The sequence below is a fragment of the Gadus morhua genome, chromosome 10 (genome assembly GCF_902167405.1).
Source record: "Gadus morhua chromosome 10, gadMor3.0, whole genome shotgun sequence".
Lineage (NCBI taxonomy): Eukaryota > Metazoa > Chordata > Actinopteri > Gadiformes > Gadidae > Gadus > Gadus morhua.
In genome coordinates this window covers 11,448,939-11,466,564 of record NC_044057.1, presented here as the reverse complement: position 1 = coordinate 11,466,564, position 17,626 = coordinate 11,448,939, and positions in this window count along the sequence as shown.

The window sequence follows — 17,626 nt, the reverse complement described above, 5'->3', positions numbered from 1 at the left end:
TATATTTTATCTTGTAGAGCCCACAGCGTGGGTGAAGGATCACAGCAGGGGGGCCACTAGAGGGGGAGGGGGGGAGATAAAAGTATAAGGGAGGGAGGGAGGGAGGGAGGGATGGAGGCGTAGAGAGAGAGGGAAGGAAGGGGGGACGGAATATGAAGATATATATGGATGGAGATGGAGGGGGACAGGGGGAAGGGAGAGACCAGAGGAGGGTTCGTTACAGGAAGGGAGGGGAAGAGGGAGGGAGGAGAGACTGAGGGGTGAAGATATGGAGGTACAGGGATGAAGGAGGGGGGGATATGTATATGGTGCTAGAGTGATGTAGAGAGAGGAACTCTCTCTGCATGGGGGTCTCTCCCACATGAAGACTAGATTGTTCTGATAGGATGGAAAACACACAGGACATGAATCTGTCTTCCTCTGTGTTTTTTTGTGTTTGTGTGTGTGTGTGAGTGAGTGTGTGTTTCTGTGTCTGTGTCTGTGTGTGTGTGTGAGTGTGTGTGTGTTTGTATCTCTTTGTGTGTATTTGTGTGCGAGTGCATGTGTGTGTTAGTGTGTGTACGTGTGTTGCTCCTCCACTAGACTTGGACTCGCTCCACATCTCTTCGTCATGTTGCTGAATTCCACATCAACCTACAACGTGTTTGAGGATTAATAGCAGAATGTTTCCTCCACATATATGATTATTATGGTCTGTGTTTATTTCAAAATCACACTGAATGATTCCATTTCGCTTCAGAGGGCTATGTCACCGAGGAGTGAGGCTGCCTTCTAATGCAGAGTTCAGAGAACTGCTTTCAACCACAATCACACCAGATGGAGGTTGTAGGTTTGGCAAAACAACTCGCTATGATCTCACTACTAAATTGGTGTGGTGTCACAACCTAAATGGGTGTGATGCTGGAGCTAAGCTTATGGTAGGAGTAGGTAGGCTGGCTGTGACGTATTGATGTCACAACCTAAATGAATGACAGAGGTGATAACAGGACAACTTAAGCCCAGATACACAGCAGCTGGATGCTATTGGTTATCTGAGCTGGTGTATAAGGATACTATCTGAACTGGTTAATAGGAAAGAGCTCTGAGCTGGTTTAGAGGGACAGAGCTCTGAGCTGGTTCAGAATGAGAGCTCTGAGTTGGTTTACAATGAGAGCTCTGAGATGGTTTAGAAGGACAGAGCTCTGAGCTGGTTTAGAAGGACAGAGCTCTGAGCTTGTTTAGACGGACAGAGCTCTTAGCTGGTTTTGAATGACAGAGCCCTGAGATGGTTTAGTAGGACAGAGCTCTGAGCTGGTTTAGAGGGACAAAGTTCTGAGCTGGTAATGAAGGACTGAGCTCTGAGATTGTTTGGACGGACAGATGCTTTGCCCAGCATTTCTCCTGGTTCTGCTCTATAAACACGCCTCTATAAATCCAACGTATCACTGAGCGCTGATGCTTGGAAAAGTTACACGTCAACTGTGGAAAAAAATACACTTGGTTTGTGCGTGTGTGTTGTTGCTAAGTGTCTGTGTGTGTGTGTGTGTGTGTGTGTGTGTGTGTGTGTGTGTGTGTGTGTGTGTGTGTGTGTGTGTGTGTGTGTGTGTGTGTGTGTGTGTGTGTGTGTGTGTGCGTGCGTGCGTGCGTGCGTGCGTGCGTGCGTGCGTGCGTGCGTGTGTGTGTGTCTGGATGTTTTGCTTTGTGAGTACTTGGTATGAGTGAGTATATCTTACACAGTTTGTTGTTTTGTGTGTTTGAAGTTAATGGAGTTGTTTGAAGCGAGCACTCGCCATTCCACCATAGTTGAAAAGGTTTTTAACATTTGGTTACAGAACACCCATTTGTTTTCCCCTGCCAGCCCAACAGATGGGGGGAGTTAACACCCTCGTTGAGTTCCCAACACAACACGATACATCTTTAAACTTTCCAGCGGTGTGGGGCGTAACCGCCAATACATCCTGGCCCCATATTGGCTGACCCGGATTATCCGTTTTTGGTTTCACCGTAAACGGTGAAACCAAACAGCAGGACACCCCAAATATTATCCGAGTTTGGTTTCCCCGACAACCAGGAAGGACAAAAGGAGCTACTTGTGGACACTTCCACTCAGCGAGTGCCAAAATTAAACATCCCATAATACCCATAGTTTGCTCATCCGATCTAATGTCTACTGACAATATTGGCTCTCGGTTGCAGTGTACCAGTTCCATGGCAACAAGGCTCTGTGAGGAACCATCCAATGTCATGGATGTGGATAGTGGAACACACATGTCTGGACACACATGATGAGGTTAGAGATGGCGTGTTCAATTTGTCGCCACTACCACCAATAACCAATCAACTCCACCATCTTCAAACCACCACCCCTGTATCTGAATAATAACAATTACACAGACATCATTCTCCATGCAACGCCTACACCTTTAAAGCTGTGTTTCCCATTGAGGCCAAGAGTCAAACACAAGCCATGACAGAGAGGCTGCTGAATGCTTAGGAAGTAGCATTAGCTCTCCCTCCAGTCTCCTCAAACATCTGCTTCTCGTTCGGCATCACCACATCTGCTGCCTCAGCTGATCCCTACTTCTGTGGGACACTCTCTATCTGTGTGAGTGTGTGTGTGTGTGTGTGCGTGTGTGTGCGTGCGTGTGTGTGCGTGTGTGTGCGTGTGTGTGCGTGTGTGTGCGTGTGTGTGCGTGTGTGTGTGCGTGTGCGTGTGTGTGTGTGTGTGTGTGTGTGTGCGTGTGTGTGTGTGTGTGTGCGTGCGTGTGCGTGTGCGTGTGTGCGTGTGTGCGCGCTTGTGTGTGTGAGTGAGTGTACATGTGTGGCATAGCAACCAAATATGCCTTGATAACCGACAGTCTACAAACACTCATAAACAGACACGCACAAACACACGCACAAGTCACACATACGCAACTGAACAAAAACAACTAACAGACTCCACCTAAACATACAGAGAGACACGCAGCTACCGCCAGTGTTTGTGTGGGTGTGTGGGTGTGTGCATGCGAGTGTGTATGTGTGTGTGCGAGCGAGCGTGTGTGTGTTAGTGTGCGAGAGTGTGTGAGTGTGGACTGCTCATCCAAATGTTTACTGGTCCCAGTTCACTTCATCACAATCCTCTCCTGGGGAAGCATACTGGTAACTGGCTTTCCTATCAATCACAATAATACAAAAAATAACGTCAAAGAATATTTTGCACAGCTCAGGTTTACAGGAGTTAATTTACACAGGTTCTCTGAGTATGATGTTATGTGTAAAAACATTAATATGCTGTGTGTATGGGTCTTTTCCTAACTGTAGCATGAGATTATTTTAAGAGACTATGAACATTTCTAAACGTGTTTAAACCAGACCAGACAGGATTATCCAGGATGGATTTAGATTGAGATGCATATTTTTCATTAAAAAGGTTTTCCTACGTTCCATTCTTTCTGGTGACCTTCTTACTAAAGTTCAGCTTGTTGGTCGAATATTGTCCAGTGTTTGGGAAGATAACTACACACCAACTACACACTAACTACACACTAACTACAGACCCACGTAACAATGTCTTTTGTTTTTGCCAAAAAGTGACCAGAGCCAAACAAAGGAAGATCATAAACTGAAGAGGTTTGGTCCAGTCTCACCACAGGCAGCAGAAACGAAGATAGACTGAGAGAAGGAAACACAGAACAGCAAGAAGGATAGAGAGAACGACAGAGAAGGAGAGAGAGAACGTCAGAAAAGGAGAGAGAGAAGGAGAGAGCGACGACAGAGAAGGAGAGAGAGACGACAGAGAAGGAGAAAGAGACGACAGAGAAGGAGTGATAGAACAACAGAGAAGGAGAGAGAGGAGGACTGAGAAGGAGAGAGTGAAGGAGAGAGAACGAGAGAGAGAATGAGACGAATGATGGAGAGAACGACAGAAGGAGAGAGAAACAACAGAGATGGATAGAAAGAACGACAAGAATGAGAGAGAGAACAACAGAGAAGTCGCGAGAACGACAGAGAAGCAGAGAAAGCGAAAGAAAAGGAGAAAGAGAACAAGAAGAATGAGGGAGAGAACGACAGACAATGAGAGAGAGACGCCAGAGAAGGAGAGACACAGAAAGAACAAAAGAAAGAGACAAAGAAAGACAGAGACAAAGACGAACAACAGAAAGAAAGACAGAGAGAACGAAAGTAAGTGACAAAGAACGACAGAGAGACAGAGAGACAGACAGACAGACAGACAGACAGACAGACAGACAGACAGACAGACAGACAGACAGACAGACAGACAGACAGACAGACAGACAGACAGACAGACAGACAGACAGACAGAAAGAACGAAAGAAAGAAAGAAAGAAAGAAAGAAAGAAAGAAAGAAAGAAAGAAAGAAAGAAAGAAAGAAAGAAAGAAAGAAAGAAAGAAAGAAAAGCAGGAACCAAGAATGAGAATGAAGCAAAATAAAAGAAGTAATAAAAACAGAAGAGGGAGTGGAACGATCATTCAACGGCTGTCTCCTGAACGCATCAATCTAACAGAACCTAATCAAATCCCCTGGAATAATCGAACACACCGAGAATATTGTATTTTAAACCGAGACTCCACGTCTGCGGTGGCAGTACAGCGCTGCCAGGTCCATCCTCTTTTAAGATTATAATACACTTTATTAATCCCCGAGGGGGGATTTGGGTGTTACTGCAGGAGGAGGTAAGGCAGCCCCAATACAGATAAGAGACAAATAGTGCCAATTCTTCTGTATCCCAGCCTCACATTCAGGGCATGGCAGAATCTCAGCATATCTATCTGTCCAGATGTCCCACTTTTCTTAACTTTTACTTTAACACTTGAAAACTTAGCTCTATTTCAACTCTCTCTCTCTCTCTCTCTCTCTCTCTCTCTCTCTCTCTCTCTCTCTCTCTCTCTCTCTCCCTCTCTCTCTCTCCCTCTCTCTCTCTCTCTCTCTCTCTCTCTCTCTCTCGCTTTCTGTCTTTTCTCTGTTTTCCTAGTGTTTTTCATCACTTGCACTCTCTCCCCCCTCTGTCAAATGTAGAGTGCTGTATTGATATACAATTCAATATCCCCTCTCTGTCTCACACACACCCCCTTCCCTCTCTTCCTCATCTCTCTCACCTCAATCTCTCTCTTCCCCCTCCATCTCTCTCTTTCTCCCTCAATCCCTCCCTCTCCCCACCCCCACCTCCTTTGCTCTCACTCTCCCTCTCTCCTCCTCTCCCACTCTCTCTCTCCCCAGCTGAAGAAGCAGAGTGAGTCACACTAATAGGCTCTGGACGTCTTCTCTCACCATGTGAATAACGTTTGAAGCTTTTGAAACAGTTGTGCAGGAGGAGCAGTACGGCGGAGCAGTACGGCGGAGGTGTCCGAGCGGTCCTAGAGACCCCGGGTTTAGGGAGTGTTTGGGTACCAGCCCTCAAACACAAGGGCTGTGGTATTAATGACAGACATGTGTTTAGGCCCCCATATGCAGTGTTCAAAGTTCACATTCTACGTGAAATAGTTTAGTTAAGTTCACAAATTTTTAAATGAACTAGTTCAGTTAAACATTCAATATGATGCTGTGAGCTATTCGGCTATTCGGTATTTTGAACATTGAGCCCCCTTTGTGGTTTTTCTAGGATGAAATAGAGTGGTAGAATCAAAGATCATAGCCAAATACAGTTTCTATCGTGTTTTATTGCACATTTAGCTCATTTTGAAGATCCCATTGATTTCTGTTGGAAGACTCATTGCTTGTTGACCGGAAACGGAAAGGGGGGCTGTTTACGTTTGGTTGTAGTCTTTTCGCTCGGTTCTGGCCCTACTGTTGAGACGGAGAACTGAGCGAAAAGACTACAACCAACCGTAAACAGCCCCCCTTTCCGTTTCCGGAAAACAATCAATGATTCTAGGAGGTATTCTAGTCCACTGATTGTACATATTTATAATTCGAAATTCGTCTCAGCCTTTATACCACAGATACTCTAGGGTATATAGCATATAACCGCGTTGTCTGATTACAGTTTAATAAATTTTTCACAATTTAACAGCTCTCATTTTGAAGAATAATCACCGCGCCATTCGTTTCAATGGGAATAGCGACGGTCTATACTTTCAACATAAAGTGTACATATTTATAATTAGAAATTCGTCCCAGCCTTTATACGACAGATACTTTATTGTCTTTAGCATATAACCGTGTTTTCTGATTACAGTTTAATGTAACAGTAAGCTGACAACACCGCAACTGCAAATGAACCACACGGAGATAACCATGGCAACCGGTCAAACCACACAGCGTTCTGCATGCGCATCCGCTGTGTTGATAAACAAATAACCCCCCAATTGAACAAAGTTAACAGAATGAGCGTGCTGTTCACAGATATCAGAATTAACGAGTTCACAGTAACGTTCATCAGGCAGTAATACAGTACGTTCAGTTCATGTTTGCCCAAAATATGAACGCGTTCAGGCACAACACTGCCCATATGACTGGCTTTATCTACCTCTCTGGCTTTCTCACACACACACACACACACACACACACACGCGCGCACGCACGCGCACGCGCGCGCAGTGACGGACTGGACGGTCTGGCATTCGGGCAGATGCCAGAGGGGCCGCGGCCTCTCGTGGGCCGTTTGGGCCGGCCAATCACGGGGCGGCATGCTTGTCGGGTTCGCGCGGCCGCTTCGTCGCAACACGGCCCCACATTATCTCTTGGCCCACTATCAAGCATCTATAGTGTTTGTCTCTAACTGTGTGTTCACACCGAACGCAAAAATTTTCGACCGTTCACGTTGTCGCCGAAGTTTTGTCGCGCCACACATGATAATCTGTCGCTGTGCAAGTTTTGTCGAATTTGTCGCGCCACAACAAGATAACCACCATTGCATGTCTTTACCTTTTGTGGAAGAGGGAGAGACGTCGGAGGACCCAATGCAGTATATTCATAATATTGTAATGACCACGGAAGAGGCAGTGAATGAAGTATTGAATAGTTAGAGATTTATTAGATAGGCCTACCTAATAAATCGTTGGAAAACACAAGAACGGAAACATAGCAACTGGTAAACAAACCCCGAGAAGCCCAATCCCTATGAGAGCTCCCCGCGCTACGGCCATCCGGAGGCGCACAGAGCTTTTGGCCGTGATTTATGCATACAAATATTATATTATATACTATTATATTATGTATAGAGCTCCGGGAGTCGCAAACGGCAACATTCACTTTCTCCTCCATGCTGCAGTTCACCCCGGACTGCACTGCACTGAGCTTGACGGTTGAACGCTGATTGGCTGTTACGTTACTCATGTGGCTCAGTGGCCACGCTGATGAACGCTGATTGGCTGTCATCACGCGTCATCACGCGAAATTTGCATCAAAGTTCAAATATTTGAACTCGAGCGAATTTTTCGCGCGACAAATTCTCGGGAACGCGCTCGCCTGTGCACGGCAAAAGTGTGGCGCGACAAATCAAACTTGTCGCCCGTTTTCTCTTGCGAAAAATTTGCCCGAAACGCGTCTATACATTCACTTTGTATGGGATCCTGTCGCCCCGTCGCGTTTGGTGTGAACACACAGTAAATCCCTATTCATGCTATATGATCGGAAACAACGTATTTATACCAGATATGAGTGTCTATATACTACAGTCATGGTTGCCCTTAATATTTACATCGGTCTACATTATTTTGTAGCCTTATTCAATCAGATTATTATAAAGTGCATGGTTTGAAATTGAAATACAACAAATCTGCCTGTATTTTTAATTTTATTATTGGTTTACCAAAGTTATATGAAGCAATGACTTCTGGGAATTTCGAATCCGAATCAGACCGCCTCTGCGTATAGGGGGTTGTTGGAAGTTGAAAGTTGGAAGATACCAGTCTGCTGAGGTTACTATGAGTATGAACTATGAATCGAAGAATTAAGCGACAGAAGGGAGGAGCGGAGAAAAAGAGAGCGAAATCCAAGAAATTACTGTTGGCTGACAGTGAAAAATGCGCGAAACTGACAGATTTGTTTTTTAAGATGCCATGTGCAGCTTCAGCTAGTAGCACCAGCGCTAGCACTAATGTTCAAGACACTGAACAAACAGACCAGGGAGTAAGACAGGAGGGCAGTGAGGAACAGTGAGGACAGTCAGTCTTTATGCATATTAAAGTTAGAAAGTTCATCACCAATGGGGCTACAAAAGTGCGTGTTATTTCTGTGCATGTGAAGTTATATCTGTGTGTTGCGGGCACGCGCGTGCGTGCGCGTCCCCGTGTGGGCCGCTGGTGGGTGAAAATGCCAGGGCCGTTTTTTAATCCCAGTCCGTCACTGCACACGCACACACAGACACACACACACACAGACACACACACACACACACACACACACACACACACACACACACACACACACAGGCCCACCATAACACAAGCAGAACAAAGAACTGTAAGCATACCAACATTTGTCTTTTAAGTTCTGCTGTTCCTTGGCCAACACAACGAAGATGAGAGAAGACTTGTGGGTGTCTCGTCCACACCCCTGTTATTCTCCAATAATGGGACGGCCCGCCTTGGTTTATGACTGCTTCTACCACAGTCACCAACAGTTGTGAGATATGAGGTACTTTCATCGATAACTCAGATCAGCGGACATAAAAACACTCTTTCGCTGCCCGTTGAACTAGTTGTGTTTGCGTTGCCAATAAAACATCTGGGCCCAGTTTCCCGATAACGATAAATTCATGCATTATCATTCAACTTGTGTTTTTACAATATAGAGTGGTGGAGGGATGACGCATGTTTGCCAACGCGGAAGTGGGCGTCGCCCTGGGTTCCCTTGACAACAAGCCAATGGGTTTTTCCATTGGATTTTGGATGATTACAGAAAATTTTGCATTTTTGAAGCACCTCCTCAAAAACTGAGAATAAATAAATAAATAAAAATAACGGTGCTCCAAATAACGAAATGTAAACCAAATGCATTTTGAATGGGAGCGTTTCTCAGATTTTTCCATGCTACCCAGAACGAAATGTAAACCCATGCAAATAAAGGCTCCATGGTCATAATAATTTAAATACCTCATTAATCTCCTGAGTGTGTAGGGTCAAAACATTCTCACTCCGAGTGCGTTGATTTTTGACGAACGGTCTGTGACTGGCTTTAGCCTCTGACGCAAAAGGGTACCCTTGTGCTTCTTTTTTCGACGCATGGGGTTTTCAACTCGTTACAATGTAGGCCTAATCCCTCCACGGCAATATATATGAAGCTATGAGCATTCATACCATTGGCTAACGGAAGACCCGATGGCTGCACATTAACGGCGAAATCTGTGACATTACTCAACACTCAACTCCAACGTGTCCTTGTTAATTACACAACATGTATGGGTTAAGGCTATGGACATCAGTTGTCCTGTTTTGTGCTTTGATTGAGAGAAACAATATTTTTTTTGATCAGTGTCGAGTAGCTGAGGTCGTTGCTACAGAGACCACGTCCGTACGCTTTTTTTGACAACTGACAGTGTATGGAGGTAGATTTGTGTCTTTATTATGCAATCAAAAATAATAGGTTTGAGAGCAAAACTTTCCACACTCCAATCAAAAAATAGATTTGAGAGCAAAACTATCGACACTGCAATCAAAAAAAATTTATTGCAAGATAAATTAATGTGATAAAAATAATATTAATGGGAATCCAAAAGTTTTGTATGCAAACCCAAAAGTTTTGTTTGCAAATCCAAAAGTTTTGTTTGCGAATCCAAAAGTTTTGTTTGCGAATCCAAAAGCTTTGTTTGCGAATCCTAAAGTTTTGCTTGCGAATCCAAAAGCTTTGCTTGCTGTTGAGCTGAATCTCGTGGGCGGAACCTACGCCGAAAGATGTAAGACACGTCTCTATTGTCCAGTCTCGATCGGAGTGACAGCTTGGCAACATCCGAAAAGCCGCTGCCCCCCGACCGCCTCCAGAAGCAGATTGTCAGCCTGACGGACAGGGTGTCAGCAACATCGCCCTGCTCTCCTCTGCCATGGTCTCCCTGTCGGCTGACAGGGAGACCATGGCGACCATCCCGTGCACGCTAGCGCGTGCACGGGACAAGCCCATAAGGCGAAGCCTAGACGGCGTAGCCTACATGAAATAGAACTCCCTCTCTCGTTACTAACTGTGGATGTTGCCAAGCTGTCACTCCGATCGAGACTGGCCAATAGAGACGTGTCTTACATCTTTCGGCGTAGGTCCCGCCCACGAGATTCAGCTCAACAGCAAGCAAAGCTTTTGGATTCGCAAGCAAAACTTTAGGATTTGCAAACAAAGCTTTTTGATTCGCAAACAAAACTTTTGGATTCTCAAACAAAACTTTTGGATTTGCAAACAAAACTTTTGGGTTTGCAAACAAAACTTTTGGATTCCCATTAATTTTTTTTTTATCCCATTAATTTATCTTGCAATAAAACATTTCTTGATTGCAGTGTCGATAGTTTTGCTCTCAAATCTATTTTTTGATTGCAGTGTGGACATTTTTGCTCTCAAACCTATTTTTTGATTGCAGTGTGGAAAGTTTTGCTCTCAAACCTATTATTTTTGATTGCATAATAAAGACACAAATCTACCTCCATAACAGAGCAACCCTATCTCATCAAAATTACATTCCCAGAGAACTATTCGGCATTCTCAATTACGTTTGTCTGAAAAACGTATTTTGTCCGTGATTACGTTTTATTGAACATATCGCAAATGTGAATTCGTTCTCAGCCTATTTTTTGCCATTTACTTACCGTGTTACTATGGCGATCGTCCTGGCAGCCTTAAACTGACTCAACAGCGCCACCTGCTGTTGTGTAGTGTGAATCACAGGACATTTGTTTGTCACGTGACTTTTGGCACTAATTTTCCGCCTTGCTGATCCACGCGCAAATGCCTTCAGATCCACACGCAACTTTCAGATTTCCGTACTTGTAGAATTGTTTTTTGTACTTGAAGGATTTTAGTTTGTACTTGAAAGATTTTAGTTTGTAGTACGGTGGCGCTGAGCATTCACAAGATAATATCTCGTAATTACGAGATAATATCTCGTAATTACGAGATCCTTATCTCGTAATTACGAGATATTATCTCGTAATTACGAGATCCTGAGTGTGCTAACGGCTACATTAGCTGTGAAACTTTTTTTTATTTGGTGAATGCTCAGCGCCACCGTAAGTTTGTACTTGGAGGGTATTTTTTTGTAATTGAAGAAATCTTTCTTCGTAGGACTATGTGTAAAACATACTGCATTTGTTTCTGAAGCAAAATGCATTAGTTTGTGAATGATGTTTTGTATTTGCAAACCACACTGAGTGTGTGTGTGTGTGTGTGTGTGTGTGAATCGTTGTGCGTGAGTAAAACACGTTTTGCGTGTGTGTGCGCCACACACGCAAAACGTGTGTGGCGATCAGGGTAAGGTCAAGGGGGCGTTTGCCCAAAAAAGGATGAGAACCACTGCTCTAATCGCAAGTCCAGTGTCGCGAGTGTCTTCCCCTCACACCTACTGGAACTCAGCGTCTGAATAGTTCTGAATGACGACACGCTCCACCTTGACGTCATTCAGCCCGCTGTCCGGCGAACGGCGGGACAAAGGTTCTGCGTTACGCCCTGCCGTCGCCTCTCCGCTCCCTTCAGCACGCAGGAATGTGGCAGCTCTTGGCAGCCGCCGAGGTTGATGTTAATTCACTCCCGAAGGAACACACAAAGCGCTCACGCCGTAACAGTCCCGTTTAGCTTGTGAGCGGCTGAACCGCTGCGTCCTCAACTGGGCTCTTTTTTTCCCATGCCCTGCTATCTTCCTCCATCCTAATCTTTTCTTTCTGCCAGGCCCTCGCACGCCGCTTCCAAAGACCCCCAGCCCCCGCCCGCCCCCCTCATTGTTCTCTCAATGGCAGCGTTCGCCTCCCGTCTCCCAGAATCCACCTGGCTCATTGACATTCAGCGGAGAGAGCTCGGCCACAAACACCATAGATCGCCGCACACTTACGTAGGCCTATGTACGCTTGGCCGATTTGTTGTGTGTTTTGTATAGATGTTATATTTTTATTTTATTTTCTATTCTTTGTTCATATTGGCGGCATGTGGCTCAGGAGGTAGAGCCACATGCTGGTAACCAGAAGGTTGCTAGTTCGATCCCCGGCTCCTAGCTGTGTCGAGGTGTCCCTGAGCGAGACACCTCACCCTGACTGCTCCTGACAAGCTGGCTGTCAACTTGCATGGCTGACACCGCCGTCGGTGTGTGAATGTGTGCATGAATGGAAGAATGGTAGCCAGCATTGTAAAGTGCTTTGAGTGGCCACTGGGTAGAAAAGCGCTGTATAAATGCAGTCCATTTACCATATCCTCTCAACCCTTACTTTGTCAGAAGAATGTCTTTGTATTCTGACCCCGTGGTTCACTGCGTGTTTGATGATATAAACACAGTGACTCAGGCCCGGCCAGTGGTGCAGATGTATATTTCTGGAGTGTGTGTTGTTCTTTCTCGAGGGAACATTTTTGTGGGCGGGATGACCACTCAGAGGGATGCGTTTCAGTGGATGGCTGCTGCTGCTGCTGCTCCAGCAGATGAAATGTCCTATTTAAAACACATGCTTTCCATGCTTACGTTTATCACACCATCCATCTTATCGCCGTGCGGTATCGCTACCAGACGAGATCCCCCTGATTCGGGATTAACTCCATTCCTGACGGCAGCGATCCAACGGTTTGATCTATAGGGCAGCTGATGTGGTTTAAGAGGAGCGCCCAGGATCCACAATCCATTTCAAAGTAAAAGTTTGGAGCGGTTAGGAAAATCGTATTAAATATCGTATATTATCTATACGTACTTCTATTATAAATGTATTATATAAGATATTCTACATACTGATCTTTTCCAATCTGTTTTTTATGGGCTTCTGGGCCTTAGAGGAGCAGGAGCGAGAAGAGAGATTGAAAGTGTTTCAAAGGGGTGAAATATAGCATATCCCACCACGGGTGGGAATCAACGCCGGGTCACTGTAAGACACCCCGCCTCCCTCTTCTACATGGACATTAGCGTGTGGAGCCGCCTGGAAAGCCTCTATAGGAGCTCTGTGGTTCCCTGGCCGGCGGGTTTAACGGGCAGTCGTGCCCCGCAGGAGCCGTGTAAATTGTGCTAATTGAGTCCACGTAGCGGTGCACGTAGCGGGGCACGTAATCTTCAGCGCTGCGCAGCGACAGTCACGGCCCATTAGCTCCTCCTGGAGAGGCTTTGATCTCCACGCAGGTGCAAGGGGGACCTGGGGAGAGAAGGAGGAAAACATCATCAACAATTCAAATGGGCCCAATTATTGGACCATGAATAAAAGGCTAATTAGCATAAATTGCTTCCACATTGTTGCTATTTTTAGTTGGTTTCTCCTTGCTTCGGTTCTGGGATTTTTCTCTTTTTGTTTTTCAACTCTGTTTACCTTTGAAGGATTAGTTGAGTTATGATGCGAATGCTTAATTTCTTATTCAAATGGGTCCTCTAATTAAAACAGGTGGGTCAATATTTGCCTTTTGCTTGCTGTGAACGTTGCACATTCTCGATGCAGAACACCAATGGCGTGCACAAGCGTGCGAAAGACGTGCATCTGGTGGATGGATTCTGCTGATGATCCTGAGAAGGATTAAAAGGTCTGACTGGGGCACATCAGCCCAAAGCAAACGCACAGCGATACATCAGCAATCACGGAGTCATGAACGACTTCTGTTCAAACAACCGCTGTTTCTTGGAGGTTTCAGCCAATTAAAATCAAGCTCTGTTCATTTTGATTTGTGTCTTTGGTTAAAAAATGCCGGGATGGGGAATGAGACTGTGATGTTAGAATGCTGACAGTTGTTTCTATCATGCTGCGAGAAAATGATCCTAAGAGCATTTTTACGAATGTGTTTATTTACGCGAACAAGGTTTGATCATGGTGGTTTGATTACCTCGTTTTCTGCCATGTAACCAACGCCTATTCAGTTTAGTTTTTTACAGTATTTGGTATTTTGTATCGACTGGCTGTCTGTCTCTGACAGTCTGTCTTTCTGTCGTACTCTCTTTTTTCTGTGTCTATTACTCACTCATTATCTGAATTCAGCTTGTCGTTCTGTACTATAAATAGTCCCTGCCTGTCTGTCTCTCCCTCTTTGTCTGTCTGTCTGTCTGTCTGTCTGTCTGTCTGTCTGTCTGTCTGTCTACATACCTGTCTGTCTGATTGCGGGACTCAAACTAGTGCTGTCTCAGCTTCTCCTATCTCTCCAGCTGTTCCCGGCAAGCATAGAGCTAGCAGCCTAGTCTAGTGGTTAGCAGGCTAGTCTAGTGGTTAGCAGGCTAGTCTAGTGATCAGCCAGCTAGTCTAGTGGTTAGCAGGCTAGTCTAGTGGTTAGCAGGCTAGTCTAGTGGTTAGCAGGCTAGTCTAGTGGTTAGCAGGCTAGTCTAGTGGTTAGCAGGCTAGTCTAGTGGTTAGCAGGCGTCAGACTCCCAGACCAACGGTTATTGGAGATGGCGTTGTACGCTGAGCTCTCATAGAGATGCAGTGTGTTCTCACACTTTATTGTCTGTTGTGGCTCTCAGTTTAGCTTTAAGTGCAAGCTCCAATATTAATAATTACTGACCAGGGGAAGAGAGAGGTTCACAATAAGACACTCTTCCACTCCAAATACTTTCCTCTGTCGTCACTAACGTCATTGAGCGATTAAAATGCCCCGAAAATGACTAAATTGTAATTTCCAGCCAGTTAGAGGAATACTTTGGTGACGGTTCATTACTGTCCGAGCAGCCAAGCCTTCTGGGAGAGGCAAACGTTGTTATAGACACTTAAAAATATGTTTGTCTGTAAATTCTTTAGCGTTCGAAGGGAGAAAAATGAACTGATTCATATTCACATTATAATTACGTTTGCTGTCCTTTATACGTTTGATCTCGCAGAGCCCAGGTTCTAGGTGAAATAAATTGGACAAACGGCTCATCTCCACCTCATCTTCGAGATCCTATCTCTTATTTATTCATTAATTACTTTAATTATCCTTATTATTAGAAATCGCTGTCCGTCATTTAAAAATGTTTGGTTAAAAAAACCTGATAATTCCTGAACGGGAACAACTCTCGTCATTGGACAGTCCAGAACCGAAACAAAACAGTTAATTCTAAACCAGAAACCATGAAATCCCCTCTTTACAGCGAGCCCTAGTTTTGGTTCACTCTGCTCTTTGAAGGCCCGTTCCGGGGCTGACCCGGGGTTGAACCTGTCCTCTCTGACTGCACGGCCAGTGTAAGCAGATACCTTGCTCAGGTTCACGGTCAGGCCTCTCGCTGATGCCCGGGTGATAGCGCTGTCGTGTGATACTTCAGAGGAGCGGAGAGACACTGACTAATGGGGTTCATGCTAAACACAACTCCCTCTCCCTCGCGCTGAACTCAGAGCATGAATTCTGAGTCTATTTGGGTTGCTTTTGTAGGTTGCTCTGGGTGATAGCATCGGCTAATGTGACTGAATAATAATAATAATGTGACTGGCTAATGTCACATTAGCCGATGCTTTCATCCAAAGCAACTTAACGCTGGATTCAGAAACACATCATTGAGGAGAGTTAGGGATCAAGGGGATCTTGCTCTAGGATGCTCCCTTTCAAATGGGCCTCGGACACTTTAAACACTACATACTAACCGCGATACTGCTCCCACTTCGACTGCCAAGTTCGATACCCAACGTCCCCAGTCCAACCCGCAGGCATCCTGAAACAAGAGGCCCTAACCCCTACCTAGTCCTGGCTGGCATGTATCTGAACTGACTGGAGGTCACTTTGGATCAGAGTGCTCAATGACTGAGTAGTCAAGAGGATAGTACTAGTGTCGTTGCCCTTAAGCAAGACACTCTGATTCAACCTGGAGGTGTGCCCCGCCTAGATGCTGGATGAATAGGATTTGACAGCCCTGTGACCCCTTAGAGAGGGGTCCAAAACAGGAGACAAACCTCCCCATGGAGGCCAATAAAGTCTTCTTCATCCCCCTATCTCATCCCCCTATCTCCTCGTTCTGATACTAAATCCTCGTAGACATCGCTGTGGGCCACCCCTTGATCTCAACCAGGATGGACCTCTCCTCTCCTGCGGCTTTATGGCCAAAAGGTTCAAAGGTACGACATTTAATTAAAAAGGTAGAGAAGGCCGCAAATCAAAAGAGCCAGGGCTTTTGATTCGCGGCCTTCTCTACCTGTTTCATGTATTGTCATGGTGAGTGCAGCTGGACTACAGACACAAGCTGGTGATGGGATACCGCGCTGGACTGGCCCATGACGGTTTACAACTCAATCAAACTTTATAAAGTTTCAGTACTTTTTGTTAAAAACAGAAGTAAAACGTGCTAAACAGCGTCAACTAGAAAAAGAGATATGTCTAAAATCACAGAATAAATCTAGATGTACATTCCTACATGTGGAGTCACCACGTATGTAACTTGTTCTTACATTTAACAAAACGTGATAATGTCCGTCCGACTGGGATCATCAAAAAATAAAGAGTCATAAATGACCTTGTTAACATTGTAGACATACTGAACATTCGTTTATGGACATTGGCATCGGTTGAGCTACAAATCTGGATTTATTTACGAATGTTTACCATAACACGTTACGTTATTTCTGAAAAGCGTATTTACAATACGAACCATTCCCTCAGCATTGACCAAGTTGTTTTCAATGGACGCAAATACTGCGGATTAGCGTTGTGAATGGGATACAGAACATCCTGGGTTTGATTTCGCAGCGTGCGGGGGATTCGTGGGTCAATTGCGTTCTAAATATTTCTTGGCGTCCGCGTGGAGTGGCGAGCTTCTTGTGAAGACCCTCCAACCCGCTCACCTGGTTCGTATCCCTGCTCCTTAATCTGCTTTCCTTGGACACGCCATCTCCCTTCCTCATTTGATTTCAGAAATAAAATTCACATTAATACTTAAAATGTCTGGTCTGGGGAGGCCTGCGGCAGTGAGGTCGGGCGGAGGGGGGCGGGCCGTGGGGGGTGGGGGGGACAGCCGCTGAAGCCATTCGGGGAAATTGTTTACGAGTATTTGGCAGAGGGACGGAGGCCCCGGGCAACGTAGCAACTGGACCTGCGAGGCCGTCTCCATCCAACTCAATTATGAACTCCATTAAGGCCTTTGAGTTCCCACCGTCCGGACCAGGCGAGGTTGGACTTGTGTGGCGCCATGCTTGGTTCCTCTACGGTTCCTCTACCTTGGGAAACACATCAGCACCAACTAACAAGTGGCTTGGATTCAAGGACCCACCGACCGTAATCTGCAGCTGTGTCCCTAAACAGGAAGTTCATCCGTTTTATTTGAGTGTGTAACAATGTGAGGAGGCTCTGGGGTTAACAGATAGCAGTGAACTCCTGTGCTCGGCATCGTTAACGAACTGGGATGGCTTTACTGGGAGCCCTGAAGTCTTCCCTGCCGTGGTGAGCGGAAAGCCCTTCGCTGGCAACAACAAGATAGAGTATCAAAAAGGTATTTATATACGCTTGGTTGCACGGAGTGTACAGATGAAAGATAAAAGGTAAAATATTTTCCAATAAAACTAGTGCTGAACCAATTAAGAACACAACCTGTTTATAAGATTCTGTAAGCATTCAGTCCTTTTCCAGCGCTGTTTTATGTTTTTGTTTAATATAAATGCTTTGAAG